The sequence below is a fragment of the Leuresthes tenuis genome, unplaced genomic scaffold (genome assembly GCF_036924035.1).
Source record: "Leuresthes tenuis unplaced genomic scaffold, fLeuTen1.0.hap1 SCAF_2, whole genome shotgun sequence".
Classification (NCBI taxonomy): domain Eukaryota; kingdom Metazoa; phylum Chordata; class Actinopteri; order Atheriniformes; family Atherinopsidae; genus Leuresthes; species Leuresthes tenuis.
The window spans coordinates 17,810,670-17,824,364 of NW_027325356.1; positions in this window are offsets into that span (position 1 = coordinate 17,810,670).

Sequence of the window (13,695 nt, forward strand, 5' to 3'; positions counted from 1 at the left end):
CATCTATCTGTCTCTTCATTTATCATTCATTCATTCATAATTCATAATCTCACTTTTTTCTTATGTCAAAATGACCACACAAAAATATTTATTATTATGTGCAATCCCATTGTTTGTGATCCAGTCATATATATACTGGATTTAACTAAAGACATGCAACAGGTAAAACCACCCTAACACTTAGAATTAGTCTCCATCCCTATGTTGCAATGAGCAGCGTAAACACTGGCTGAATTGTGCCTTGAGGAAATCTCCCCACATATTAAGGGTTTGTTGGCATGTATGCATAAAAATTGCATCATTGCACACCACTGTGGAATCATGCACTTGAAAGCTATATGAGATAGAGCAGAGTTTCATATTCATGGTATGGTGCTCATTGAAGGTAGAATAAGACCTTCAAAGCTCCAACTGGGGCCAGATGTAAATGAGAGCGATATCAGTGGTTGTTGTGTTCAAGGTGACAGAGATACATTCAGGTAAGTTTTGGTATCAAAAGATTGCGATCAACTGTTGCTGGGTACTGGCTATAGCATGGTCAGCAGTGTTGGTTCAGGCCACTCTGGACAAAGCTTGTGATTCCATCAGACAGGAGTTTATTTTTGAGGGAAGTCTTATCAACTTGCACAGAGCAGATGACTCAAGCAAGACTGTCCTCCTCTTCAAAGCGTACTCATTGGTCATCTGTTCATGCAGGCAGAAACAATCTATAATTACGATTGAAGACCTCAATCTGATGTCTAGGAAGCAACTGCATGTGAATAATAAAAATGGCACCCATGAGGGCAACAGCTATAATTTTCTAAGCCTTACGAAGTAGTGTTAATTTCCAACTCTAACCAAAACACCTGATTTCCTAAACTAAAACAAGTGTTTTAGTAAAGTGTTGCCATAGTGGTCATATGTTAATCAACTACAGGAGAGTTGTGGAAAATCTGGTTAATTATTATCATGAGAATTTTTAATTAAAATGTAAAATTAATTTAAAAATGAAAGGCATTCTTCTAATCATGTATCACATCCCTACATCCACATAACCAGACAGGCCCAATAAGAGTCTCATGAGTTGGGGAAAAAAATTAATAATCAAAAAAAGAAAAGAACAACACAAGGTGTTGTTACACCACACCACAGGGAGGAGGATGGAGTACACAGGGAGAACATGCACAAAGGGAGAAAGGCCCTAGCTGGAATTCAGGGACCCTCTTGCTGTGAGGCCACAACACTGTGCAGCCCACTGATGAGATGTTACAGTGCAGAAAACATACATGATTTCAGCAACCAACTGAGTACAAATGTGTAATTAACACTGTACAATTCCATGTGTCTGAATGTCAGACAGTGTCAGTCAAACCAAAGCATTTCACAAATGTTATGCTACTTCTAATAATTCTCCAGACAATCACATCTGCCGTATATTTTAATTCTTTGCAACATGCACAAAGGGCTAGGTTAACGCTAGCAATAGAAGAAACATCAGATCTGTCAATTTTGTAGATCCTGTAGAATTAACCCTTCCAATTCGCACTGAAAATATTTTTCTCTTCATCCTTCCCTGTTGAAGAGCTATTTGATATATTTCTCCCAGTAGTGTCTCCTGAAACCAATGGGTTAACATGAGACTTCCTGTCTTGGCATCAGTCCCAGACCAGGACATGCCTCTGCACGTTGAGGTGCAGACTGCAAAACATCTGTATAGCAGCATGGTGGGCGGCACATGCGCATAAGACTGCACACATTTTACAATACTGTATGTGCAAAAACAACCCCTCAAATCCTTTCCTTACATCTCTTTTTTTAGATGGCAAGCTACTACGATAGCATCTTTTGTTTGACTCATCACTGTCTAACAGCTCTGCTGTAGAACCCACGAAGATAAAATGATGTGGCTCTAATTTAATTAGAGTGGGGATTTGGGTGGGCAAATTAAATATTTGTTTGCATTTCAGTTTCCTTCTTTAAATAATGATGTCTCCAATGCAATACTAAAAGTCACAAATAATAACATATTCAGACTCTTTTTTTTCAGAAACTCTTGTTTATCTGTTTCCTTTAACAGAAGATCTGGATTTTCTGTTTTTACTGTCAGGATCAGTCAAAAAGAGAAGTCACACTAGGGACAATACAAAGTGTGCGTAAATAGATGACTAGACATTTAAAAAGTCCTTACAAGATGCTTATTCACATATATGATAATATAGTTAATATGTATAAAGAATGACATTTCACACAGAATAAGGCATGGTTCTATTTTTAGATGATCTAGCTGCAACAAAAGCAATTAGATGTTAATAAGTGCAGAAAACATTCAACACACGTTGATGAAAACATTGCTCGACAGTCTATAAACTGTGAACAAGTTTCTTAGAGGTGCTTATGAACATCTTCATCTTGTTGCTTTTGAGAATAAAACTTTTTTGTTGTGAAGAATTATCGTTCGATTACTTGTTACACGTTTTGCTTTTCATTTGTTTCAAAAACAAAACATTATACTAATATCATACTCACTGCATGTCACAAAACATGATCTATTGATTCTTCTTCCAGAGCATGATGTTTCCTTTTTCATGAACACAAAATTTATTTCAGTGTTGGAGATGTGATTAATAGCATATGCAGTGGGAAGGCTTTCCAGTAAACTCACAGTTTGTCTTGAAAGCAGATTGTCCTCATCCCAAATACCATGGAGCATTTGTTCGTTGAGGGAAAAACTACCTTTTAGTATAATTTGAAAAATATGCAACCTCTAATGGTTGTGAAATCAGCTATATGTAGAGTGTAGAAACAGTGTCCATGAGGGTAACAGGCATGTTGACCTTATTCAAACCATAACCATGATCATTGTCTAACTGTAATCAAGTAGTTTTGATTTGTACCTCAAACCATGTGATGCTGTTGCCCAAGAGTCCAAAGTCGAAGGGTGTGGCAATAGAGTTACTATCTTTTTTTAAAGTTTCATTTTTTGCTTTAATTTTTTTGGTCTGGTTTAGGAAACTTAACCACCTATTCATGTTGAGTCTTTTAAGTCGACCTGTTTAATGTTTGAGTTACACTTACTGTTACGAGTAAAGCCTCCAAAAACATACGAAGGTTGTGCATCTCATCGTAGTGTGACACTGGTAGAAGACATAGGTAACAGCTGCATGAAAAAGTGCCTCCACATACCACTGAGTGGTTAGTTCCACTGATCTGCTAACTTAGGTGACAGATTCATTTCCCCCCCTTCCTCTGTCTTTTCCTTTCCAAATGTGAATGATGTGTTGCACAGTGTATAACAGGGGTCTTTGTTTACTCAAGTCTCGCTATCCCAGACATGCGGTATGCCACACTGAGGTGTGGTTCCCTGAAGCAGTCAAGTAAATGAAAATCTCAGCACTTGAAAGTGGCAGAGAGAAACAGCTGTTTTGCATACAGCTTGCTGGGGTGAAACGGAGCAGAGGCTGTCACCAGGTTTTCAATGTAGTATAAATACGGGGGACTTAACTGCATTATTGCTTGCCGCTTGTTAAATCTCTCACACCAGCAATGATATAGCTACATATCTTTATCTGTTACTTGTTGCTTCTCACTAGTGAAGACTGCTGGGATTAGTTTGAGCCCGCAGGGGGTAGAGTATAGGTGGAATTACTACCCTGACCATGCCACTCGACTCGCTCATCTATCGCTACAGGTGTGTTGTCTGATCTGGATGTCTGAGGGAGTCAGTTCTCTCTTTGTTCTCTTCCCCCATTATTTTGTCTCTTCCAGGAAAGGTACGCCTTGCAATGCCAGTAAAGAATCTTGTACAGATGTCACACCCCCATCCACTGACCCAGCTCATGTCACTCACTAAACTGAGGTTGACTTAGAAAACTTCCCTACAACTCTCTGTGTCAGCATTGTGCAAACAAATATGAAACAAGGCATGCTGAACCAAGCAAGAAAACAAAAAAACCCATAGATATAACACAGTTAGCTTGTGATATTTTATTGAGCCTAAGTGAAATGCTAGATGTTGTGGTGAAATGAAATGATTTGGAAATGCTTCTTTTTATGCTCCATGTTCTTTGGAACTGCAGATCATGCCCCTCTGCTCTTGAGAAGGCACAGTGCGGTTGAATGCTCCGCAGCACTTTGGGGGAACAAAAGTTTTCACTGAGGTCTGCTCCTTGCAGATGACGGTTTGACAGATAAGCACACAGGAAATACTCAAGTGTCTTACCAGACTTTAGCTATAGGTGTAAGACCAGGGTGGGGATCCCCAACATCACAGGATGTTATGTACGAACATGAAGCATCACATCCTGCCTTCCTCTCACTGCTTCACCACATCACATTAAAGAAAAGGCATACGCATGCACATAGACAACATACACACTAAAAGTTGACAGAGTATTCCCACATCAAGTATGAGCTGAGTAGTTTCTTGTGGTGTTTCAGTTTTGTTTTCTCTGCTACTGGGCTTCACCTACTTTCTAGGCTTTTTTCTTTGTATGTGCAGCCTACCGTCTCTGAAAATTGAGTAACGTGCATACTGTAAAACCTCCAGTTGACCCAAATTGTAATAAAAAAGATAACAGCACTTGTCACGTAAATGAAATAGTCTTCTTAAAGAGGACTGCACCATTTTCTGACAAAAAATGACTTCATCCAGAAAAAGAGGGCTCAGTTTTAGAGCGTCTGTGTCTGACTTGATGCCCACTGTGCAATACTGACAGAAGTAAAACAAACAACCCTGATCTGTGGAATAAGCTCTTAGACCTTCCATACACTCCTCTTCATTCTAATTGACAAGTGTAATTTGATGGCACTCGTAACAGAGTTAGAAAGCAATTAGCGTCATGGCCCATCGGCACAAACAGTGGAGAGAGGCCACCTGTGGGTCACTTTTTAATTTGGTGAAGTGCTTAGTGCTTAGCGAAGGACTCTGTCTTTGATATACTCAGTAGATGGTAAATCCTGTTAGCGCTAACTCCACAAACTACCCCGCCAACCAATATCCATCTAATCCACTGGTTAGGAGCTCACCAAGCCACACAACAAATTATTAGGGTGTCATCTGGACCTGGATTAAAATCCAGGATCCTTCGCATAAGAAGAACGAAAAAAAAAGTAGAGATGAAAGGGTGGGGAGGGAATGGGAGGGAAGAAGGACAAGGCAATGATGGGGGAGGGTGTTTAATTAAAGCGACTGATCCGTGCTGTTTGCTGAAGGACTAATTGTCTTTCCCCCTGAGGAGGCTGTTTCCTCAAGGAGCCTCTCCAAATTGCACTCAAGATGGTAAATCCTCGTTGGTGGTGAAAAATACAGCACTAACTGGAAGAAAGAGCATAATTTAAGAAAATAAGTTTATTTAGAAAAAAAAATAACAGCAACACAAAGAGATTCTCTTTGTGTCTTTCGCACTTTGGAATAATGGATGGACCCTGGCGTCAGTGTTGGCTCTAATTAGGACAGCATTGCTGATTTTGTCAGACACTATGCTGTCCCTCTTTTTCCTCTGGGGAGTCTGTTTAACATGTAGTCTCCAGGCAAAGTACGTGACCCAGAATGACCTTTAACCCCCATTAAACCAGTTTGGGTTTCCTTTCGAAGCCCCTGTGACCCAGATTTCAGACTTTGTTGCTTTTGATTGTAACCTTTCTCTTGTGCAAAACTTTACATGGCATAGGATTGACTGTAAATGTCATTCAGTACTCAGTATGTTTATCTAAAGGTTTTGGGGGTTAATAGTCATTTAAAGTAAATTATATACTGTGTACGGCACAATATTAAAACATTTTATACCTGTTTATATACAGTGCAAGTATAAAAAAAACTCTGAAAAACATATAGTATATAACCTACACTGAAAAATATTTGAACAGAGCTTGACCTTCACATAGAAATTATATTGTTTTAACTGTTGTCAGAGATAGTGTAGGTGCAAAGTTTCCAAGACCTTACCTGGACCCTAACTGCAGAGTTCATATTACAGTCAGTCCCATCAGGTCGAGTAGGATCTCTGTGGCTGTCAATGTCTAAAAGTTTGAAGGATTCAAACAAACTTACTAATAGCTTTGATAAAGTAAAATACCATTATCATCTTATATAATTTATTTAAAAGAGATAGAATTTATGAACTGTGAAGTGACAGAAAAATTATATTAGTTCCTTAAAGACCAAACTGTTTTTCAGACAGTCGAAGATGACTACCGACAAGGGGACTAGAAATGCTGAAGTGATGCAACAGTCAGCCTGTGGTCGGTGTACCTCTCATTTGTACTTGGCTTTCAGTCCATCCTGAGTTTTGCTCTATACTTTTTTGTGGCTTAGTTCATTGCAATCTGAAACTTGGTCTCTAGATTGAATCAAATCCCAAACATCGCTTCTGCAAAAGATGTCAGTGTTTGACCATTGTTGACGTGTGTTTTTCTTTTCTTTTTTTCAGTGACAACTGCCAGTATCAACAAATCAACATCAACATACAGTTACATCTACAACAATCAGTGCTCTACATGAAAAAAATCCATCCTGTACAAATGAGAGCGATTTATTTTCATATTTTTACAACAACTGAAGGGATTTCTTTGTTCTGTCAATCTAAAATTTTTGCACCTATGGAAGCTTCATGCTGTAGGTTCCAATGATTACATTCTTAGTTAATTCTGATTAACATGGGAAAAATTAAATCAAATAAATTACACCTAATAAAAAGACAAACAGACAGATTCCTTTCAATGAGAAAGCCCCAACTTGACAACAGCTCTTAAGTTGATGGTCACACTTTAATAGATATATGTTTACATCTCCTAATGAAGGAGGCTATCACTTGTTTTTTTCCATCAGTATCAAAGTGCATAGTTAAACTCACGTAATCAAATTATCAATATATTCAAGTGTGACTGAACTTTGGTTGTTTGCTTTGTTAATTCAGTTATCAGCAAGTATGACTGTAAATGGATGTGTACGATCCAGAAGACACAACTTACAAGATATATACATCACATCCTCTCTGACCCAAGAGTTCAGTGTTGACAGAGGGCTTTATGGCTGTGGATGACGCCACAGTTTTCAAGCAGGCAGAGCCAACATGCCCAGGATATGCTATGTGTCCAGTTCAAGCAAGGTGCCCAATTGGTGTTCAGCAAACTGTCACTAGGCAGTTTAAACCAGTCAGATTTCTCAAAACTCCACCTACACAGACTGGGCCAAACCTCTGGCCCCCGCTTAACCAAACAAAAGAGGAGAAAAGGAAAAAAAGCCGAGAGATCCCACAATGTTGGACAATGACACAGTGTAGATTGGGCATGTGTGTAAGCGAATGTGCTCGAACAGAAACGAGGCATGTCTGTATTAGCTCTTTGTGTTGATATTACTGCAAAGTCACACGAGTCTGAGTCACAAACAGGTCATCCAGCCTGAGTTCTAACCATTCACCATAGTAAACTCAATATCCTAACAGTGGATTTTTTTTTTCCAAGCACTAATAGAAAAGGCTTTACGATTTAGCATCTGGTAAGTAAAAACCTATAATTTCTTTTTGTCCATAATGTTGCAAACACCAGCAGATGAAATCGATATTTGCTCCACCAGGCATTTAATCACAATAACATACATATTAATTATAGTAAAGTAGTCTCTGATAGATCCATTCTCCTGCCTTTCTGTAGCTGAGGTTCATCTATGAGCCTCAGTGAGGACACGTGCCTTTTAACTGGCACCCTTGCAATATTTCCAGGCTGGACTAATGTATTTTACAGCCAGCTGCAGCCTGAATGGGGTGCAACAGGAAACACATAGCTGTCATCAAAACACACTCTTCTGGCCAGGGGTCTATGTGATAAAAAAGGGATTTGATTTATGCAGTGACTATGTTTCACGATCCCTGAGAAGGCTTGCAACCCATGGCCATAAACCGACGTTTTAGTTTTTATTTAATATTTTTGTAGAAATGAGAAGGTTAAAAACAATCCAGTGGCAACATACTCTGCCTTGTAAGAAAGTGAGCAGTATCGCGTCTTCACTTCAACTTTACATGGAGTGGGAGCAGCAGCCACAGATGGTGAACAAATGTTCTTTTGAGGGAGCGTTGCACAAGACTGGGTTCATGCTCAGCCCAGCAGTGAGCTCGCTTTGCTGCAGATGGTTTGAAAAGCAGCCACCAACAAACATGCTTGTGGCAAGCATGACTTCTTCCATTGATTTGTGAGTCAAGGCAACTAGAAAGCGTGTTTGCTTTATTGCATTTTTCACTTTGTTTGTGGGTCAGGACTTGCAATATCATTTTACGCATTGACTAGTATTGACCATCGAAACTTAGAAATGGCCTACTTAACAGAGAACTAATCAGCCTAAATATTTCGACATCATTATCCAAACTCAATTGTACAAGCTGTTGTTGTTGGTGGGGTTGTATATGTTGTGTTTTAATTTAGAATAAATCAACACCCTGCAAAATGAGTGTCTGTAAGAAATGAATGCTAGCACCTCTGTGTCTGGTCAATATGAACTGTTTTTAAAGAAACATTGAAGCCTTCAGCAGGACTGATGCTATTTCCATTACATCTGGGCTATTTCATCCAGCACTGAATTACAAACCAGATTCCGCACACAGAATTGCAGAGAAAGCCATTAACACATAATTATGTGGTGTTTATAATGGCTGTGTGTATGAAAGACAGCATTTTAGGAGTATTAACTTATTTTGTTTGTTTTATGTGCCTTAAAGAAACTGAGGAAATTAACACATCATGTCAGGTCAGGGTAGCTGTGCAAAATAGTTTTTGTTTATCCAGATGAAAAAGCTACAGTTCTATGCCTTACTTACACATTTTGTAATTTGCCATATAGCTACTGATGTAGCTACCTCTGACAAATGAAAAACTTGACAGATGTGCTTTTTGCTATATATGTTTTTATTATGAAAACCAAAAGAAACAGAAATCAGTCATGAAAATGTGTAGCTGTAGGCAAGCCATTTCAGATTAATTTGAAAATCACATCAATAACAACTGAGTACTTGACCTGCTGTCATGGTCATTAAATTATTGTGAGAACTTGCAATGACTGAGGATTCTCCTAATGAACTAGTTAAGATTAATAGCAAGATTGGACAGAGCAGAGAGGAAGAGGAGACAGAATACTGAGCGTTGCTCTTGTGTGTGAACACTGATGCCATTGTTTTTGAGAGTAGGTGTTTTGGTCTGGATTGGTGGGCCTGATGCTGTAATTGTCTATTGGAATGTAAGCTTGGTTCGAGGATTAGCTTGGACTACTGGGTGTCATTGTCCGTGTGCACTCCAAGACCAGAACTCTGGAGTCACAACTCCAATTTAGTTTATGAGCTTTTATTAGCCAATTTAGTTCCTATGTCTCCATGGGAAGTGCATCAAGAACACAGTGAAACAATTGACCAACTCCTCTGACTGGTCTGAATGTACAACACCCATGTGATATCTATCTTAAGAATTAAGCTAATTCTTGTTGTATACATGCATTGCATACATGTGTGTGACTGGCAGGAGGGGGGGCTAAGGGTATGTATGCAATTGTGCATTAAGAGGAAGTTGAGTTTTATGGAGACAATACCTAATACATGCACGTGTCATTTCAACTTGTGACAAAACCTAATAGTAATAAGAAATTTTCATACAGTTATGAACATTTTACACTGAAATAATGTCAGTTATTTGTTGCCCTTTTGAACATTTAACTAGCCAACCCCTGAACATTTATCAAAGGTTGGCCTGACAGGTGAAAGTCCTTGTTATGGTCATTTATTGAGTTGTTGTTGGCAAGGGTATTATATTTACAAAGGTGAATCAAACTACTGCTAATATGCTGTGACTGTGTATGACGTACTATTTAATGTCCCTTCTTTCATCCTGAGCTCTGAATGGAGTAGAACAGGCTACCATGGATCAATACAGTAGCTGGCCAGACTCCAAGTTGCTGTGATAATAGTGCTGACTACTTCCATGTTTGATGCCAAAGCAAATCCTTTACCATTCTTCATTCTTATGCGCAATAGTAATAAAAAAAGATTTAAAAAAGCCTCAACCTAAAACATCACAGTAAATGATCTGTTACACACAACCATCTGAGAAGTTGTCAATGAAAAGGTAGGGACTTACTACAAAGAAGTATGTGGCATGTGATTGCATGATCCAGCTCTCCATCATGAGTAAACCAATCATATCAACAAACCACTACCAATGGAGCCAGATGACCACTTAATTTGTGATGCGCCAGATGGCTTTTTTCACAGAACCATTTAGGGAGTCCAATGTAGGGACTGTTCGGAAAACGGACAGGCTATCAAAGTCACAAGCAAACTTCAACCAATCAGATTATCCAACCAAGCAGAAATACCTGGAACCGGTCAATGAATATGAGTCACTATAGTTGGTTGAAACCCACCTCTAGCTATCGGTACATGACAATGATAGGAGGAAATGTTGTGTCATGGCCACAGATGCTTGGCTCTGAACCTAACAAGATCGATTCCCTCCTGATCATGACCTCACGAATCTCACGAGAGTCCAGCTGCCAACCAGACTAATTTGGTTAAGGGCCTGAAACATGCAAGTGGAGTCAGCAGTCCCGAAGAAACATTCTATAAAGTGATCTTGTAAAGGGAATACATTTGACACAGTTTGGCTTCCCTCTGAGCTTGTAAAAAGTTTATATTTGTGTGTGATTTAGTTTTTGTATGTGAAGACACAAAGCATGTCAAGGCAGTGCGAAAAAAGTGCATCATTACATTGACAGAGTCAATATCTTTTAGAAGAAGGACATTTTATCTTTACCAGTTTTGTTGCTTGGCAGCTTAGATGGAAATATACATACTGAGCAATGATAATCTCTGTTTTTGACTTTTGTCGTTCTATCTCTCCCCCTCTGTCAGACATGCTTGGAGACTCATTGTTCGCCAGGAAACGCTCTCATCATACAGACAGTTGGCTTGTATACTCTAGATTTAACCTCATAATAGCTTAATCGACATTTAACCAACCAGCTACTGTTTGTTTTACACTGAAGCCCCATATCCGAATACAAAACGGATTTTGACAAGATTGTTTAAGAAAACCCTAAACAAAGTGTGAAATAGAAAATGGAGAACCGAAACGAGTGTGGGTTTTTTAAGATTTGCATTTTTGTCTGACAGAACTTCACCAAGCATACAAAAAACTACTGAAAGCTAGACTTGTTTGGCATCTTCTGCCTTGAGGCCTTAGGGCTTCCAGTCACTGAGAGGGCCACGGAGAGTGCAGCTGCTGAGTCTGACACTCGTAAAGACTGACACACATTGACTTGCATATATATGCGAAGGCACTCACCTTTTCTCTCTTCCTCTCAATCACATACACAAATAGACATTTAGTGACTACTACAAGATGAGACTCCCTGTAAGGGATGGTACAGGTGTGAGGATGTTGCAGTTTGGGAATTTCCAAAGACCGTGAAATATGCCGGCTACAACAACCAGACTGATAGTAACTCTTGCTTAAGAATGTGGCTTCAGAGGAGGGGACTTCTTATTGGCCACACAACACACCTGCCCTGTAAACATTGTCTCATCCTTAACTTAGTTATATGCAACTGTCTCATACAGCCATCTCTTACCTTTCAGTTCAGTCTAAAATAAACAGCTTTGGTGTGTGTGTCTGATACACCACTTTCTTTTGTGCAATTTTGAAGATAATCTAGCAGCAGTCTATTCATTTATCCAGCAGGTGCTTCTCTGTTTTATCTATCAGACCTGTAGACTGAGATTGGTCTGACTATCAGCCTCCCCAGTCTTTCTCATTTCATTAGGAATCACTCAGCACTACAGAGAAACATTCAATTACGCTCTACTTGTAATTAAATGTTCCTCAAATGGGTTCATTTAAATCATCTTAATTTGAGCTTCAGTTGGGTTTTTAATGCCGTGTGTTCGACACAGAGCTCAAATGAACATTAAACGCTTCACCCACAGGGAGCCTTAGAAGGGACGTGCTCACAATCACAGTCAGATGACATTTTAACCAGCTTAGCAATGTAACAATTGAGAGGCTATCATTATTCAAAAGAGATCAGGATTGGAGCATTCAAACATACAAAGGCCTGGATAATGTTGGTAACAAAGTGAAGCAGGTCATGCAAATTTGCACATCAGAAGTGGTCAGATAGTTGAAGCAATTCAATAACATAGTGATCTTAATGTGGCGCTTTCTGCCATTAGAACAAATGTGACACTACCTGTGATTATTTTGCTCATTGTGTTAGATTATGTCGGATTTGACATGGGTAATAGATATGATCTGAGAGGGGAAAAAACTCATCCATGCACGTTTCAATGTGATGGAGGTTTTCCTTCATAAAGGTTTAGACTGCATGACAGTAAAAGAGTGAAATGCCATCGGAAATCCTTTGATTAGAGATAGCTTAAATGCAAGAACTGACTTTTAAAGTAACAGGGTGTTATAGAAAGGTCAAATATGATAAGACATGGCCAATACTAAAACGGTTTGCTCTCTCAATCTCTTCTAAAAGTTTTTTTTTTTCATTAATTGGACAACACACCATAAAAACTACAGGCTTGGCTTTTATAATAGCTAATGCACCACTTACAGAAGCTGTAAACTGTTTTTTTTCTCATGTAAACTTCAGAGTAGATCACAAGTTCTGTGCACCCACAGAACTTTTAATCGTCTATTGTGTGTTAAAAGGACCACCTCCTTACCACAGCGGCCCAACCCTGTACAGTCCAACATAATAAATGCAATAATTATGTGTTGGTGAAGTAACTGTAAATCATTTAATGACCCTACAAGAGAGAGTTATTTTTAAAAGGGGATTCATCAATATTCTCCAGGGGTACATAAAGAAAGGTCAGAATATCTCTCATTAGGCTATGAGCATGCGCAGGCTTGTACCGCTATGTGCATTTTTGTAGGCATGGATGCATTTAGGAATGCGTTTGCGTCTTTGTGTCTGCTTGTGTGTTTCTGTTTACCTGTTTCTAAATATGGTGGGGACAGACGAAATGTCACACAAGAGGGGCAGGTGGCTTCCTGATCTCCCATACACAAATATGCAGACATCTCTCATCACTGAGACGCAATCGGCCTGAAAGAGAGAAGAAAATGTATTTTTTTTATACCACCATTTTTATCACAGACACATTTTCTGTCGACTTAAAGGGGACACATTTCTATTTTTTTGTCATAAAAATTGTTACATTTTTAAATGTTGAGAATAATTAATTTTTTTTAGGAGAGTCCCACAACAGTGACATATATAGCCACTATATGTCCCTGATATTGGCTCATAAATGCAGATCAGATACTACATCATGTTAGATATAATGCATACCTTGACCACGAGGTAAGAGCTTTCTAAGTATAACATAGCAATTACAATTGAAATGTCATGCTGCCCTGAAAATGTTTGTTAGCATGACAAGCATTACTGTGGATGTGTAAAGCATGTTGATGGTGGCTGCAGGACGCAGGAAATATATCACTTTTTGACATATTTGAGGTTGTTGAGCAGGTGTCGTAACAAAACAACTATCATTCTTTAACTCACCAAAGGTTTAATGTGCTTGTAGATGCATAGCTGTGCAATGCTGCAATGCTTTACATCTTCTGGTGTGTTAATGTATGTTGCATGTGCAGAATGTCAAGATTTTCAGTCCAGCGCTGACCTTAATTGACACACACACCAACTGCATGACAGGCTCGTTT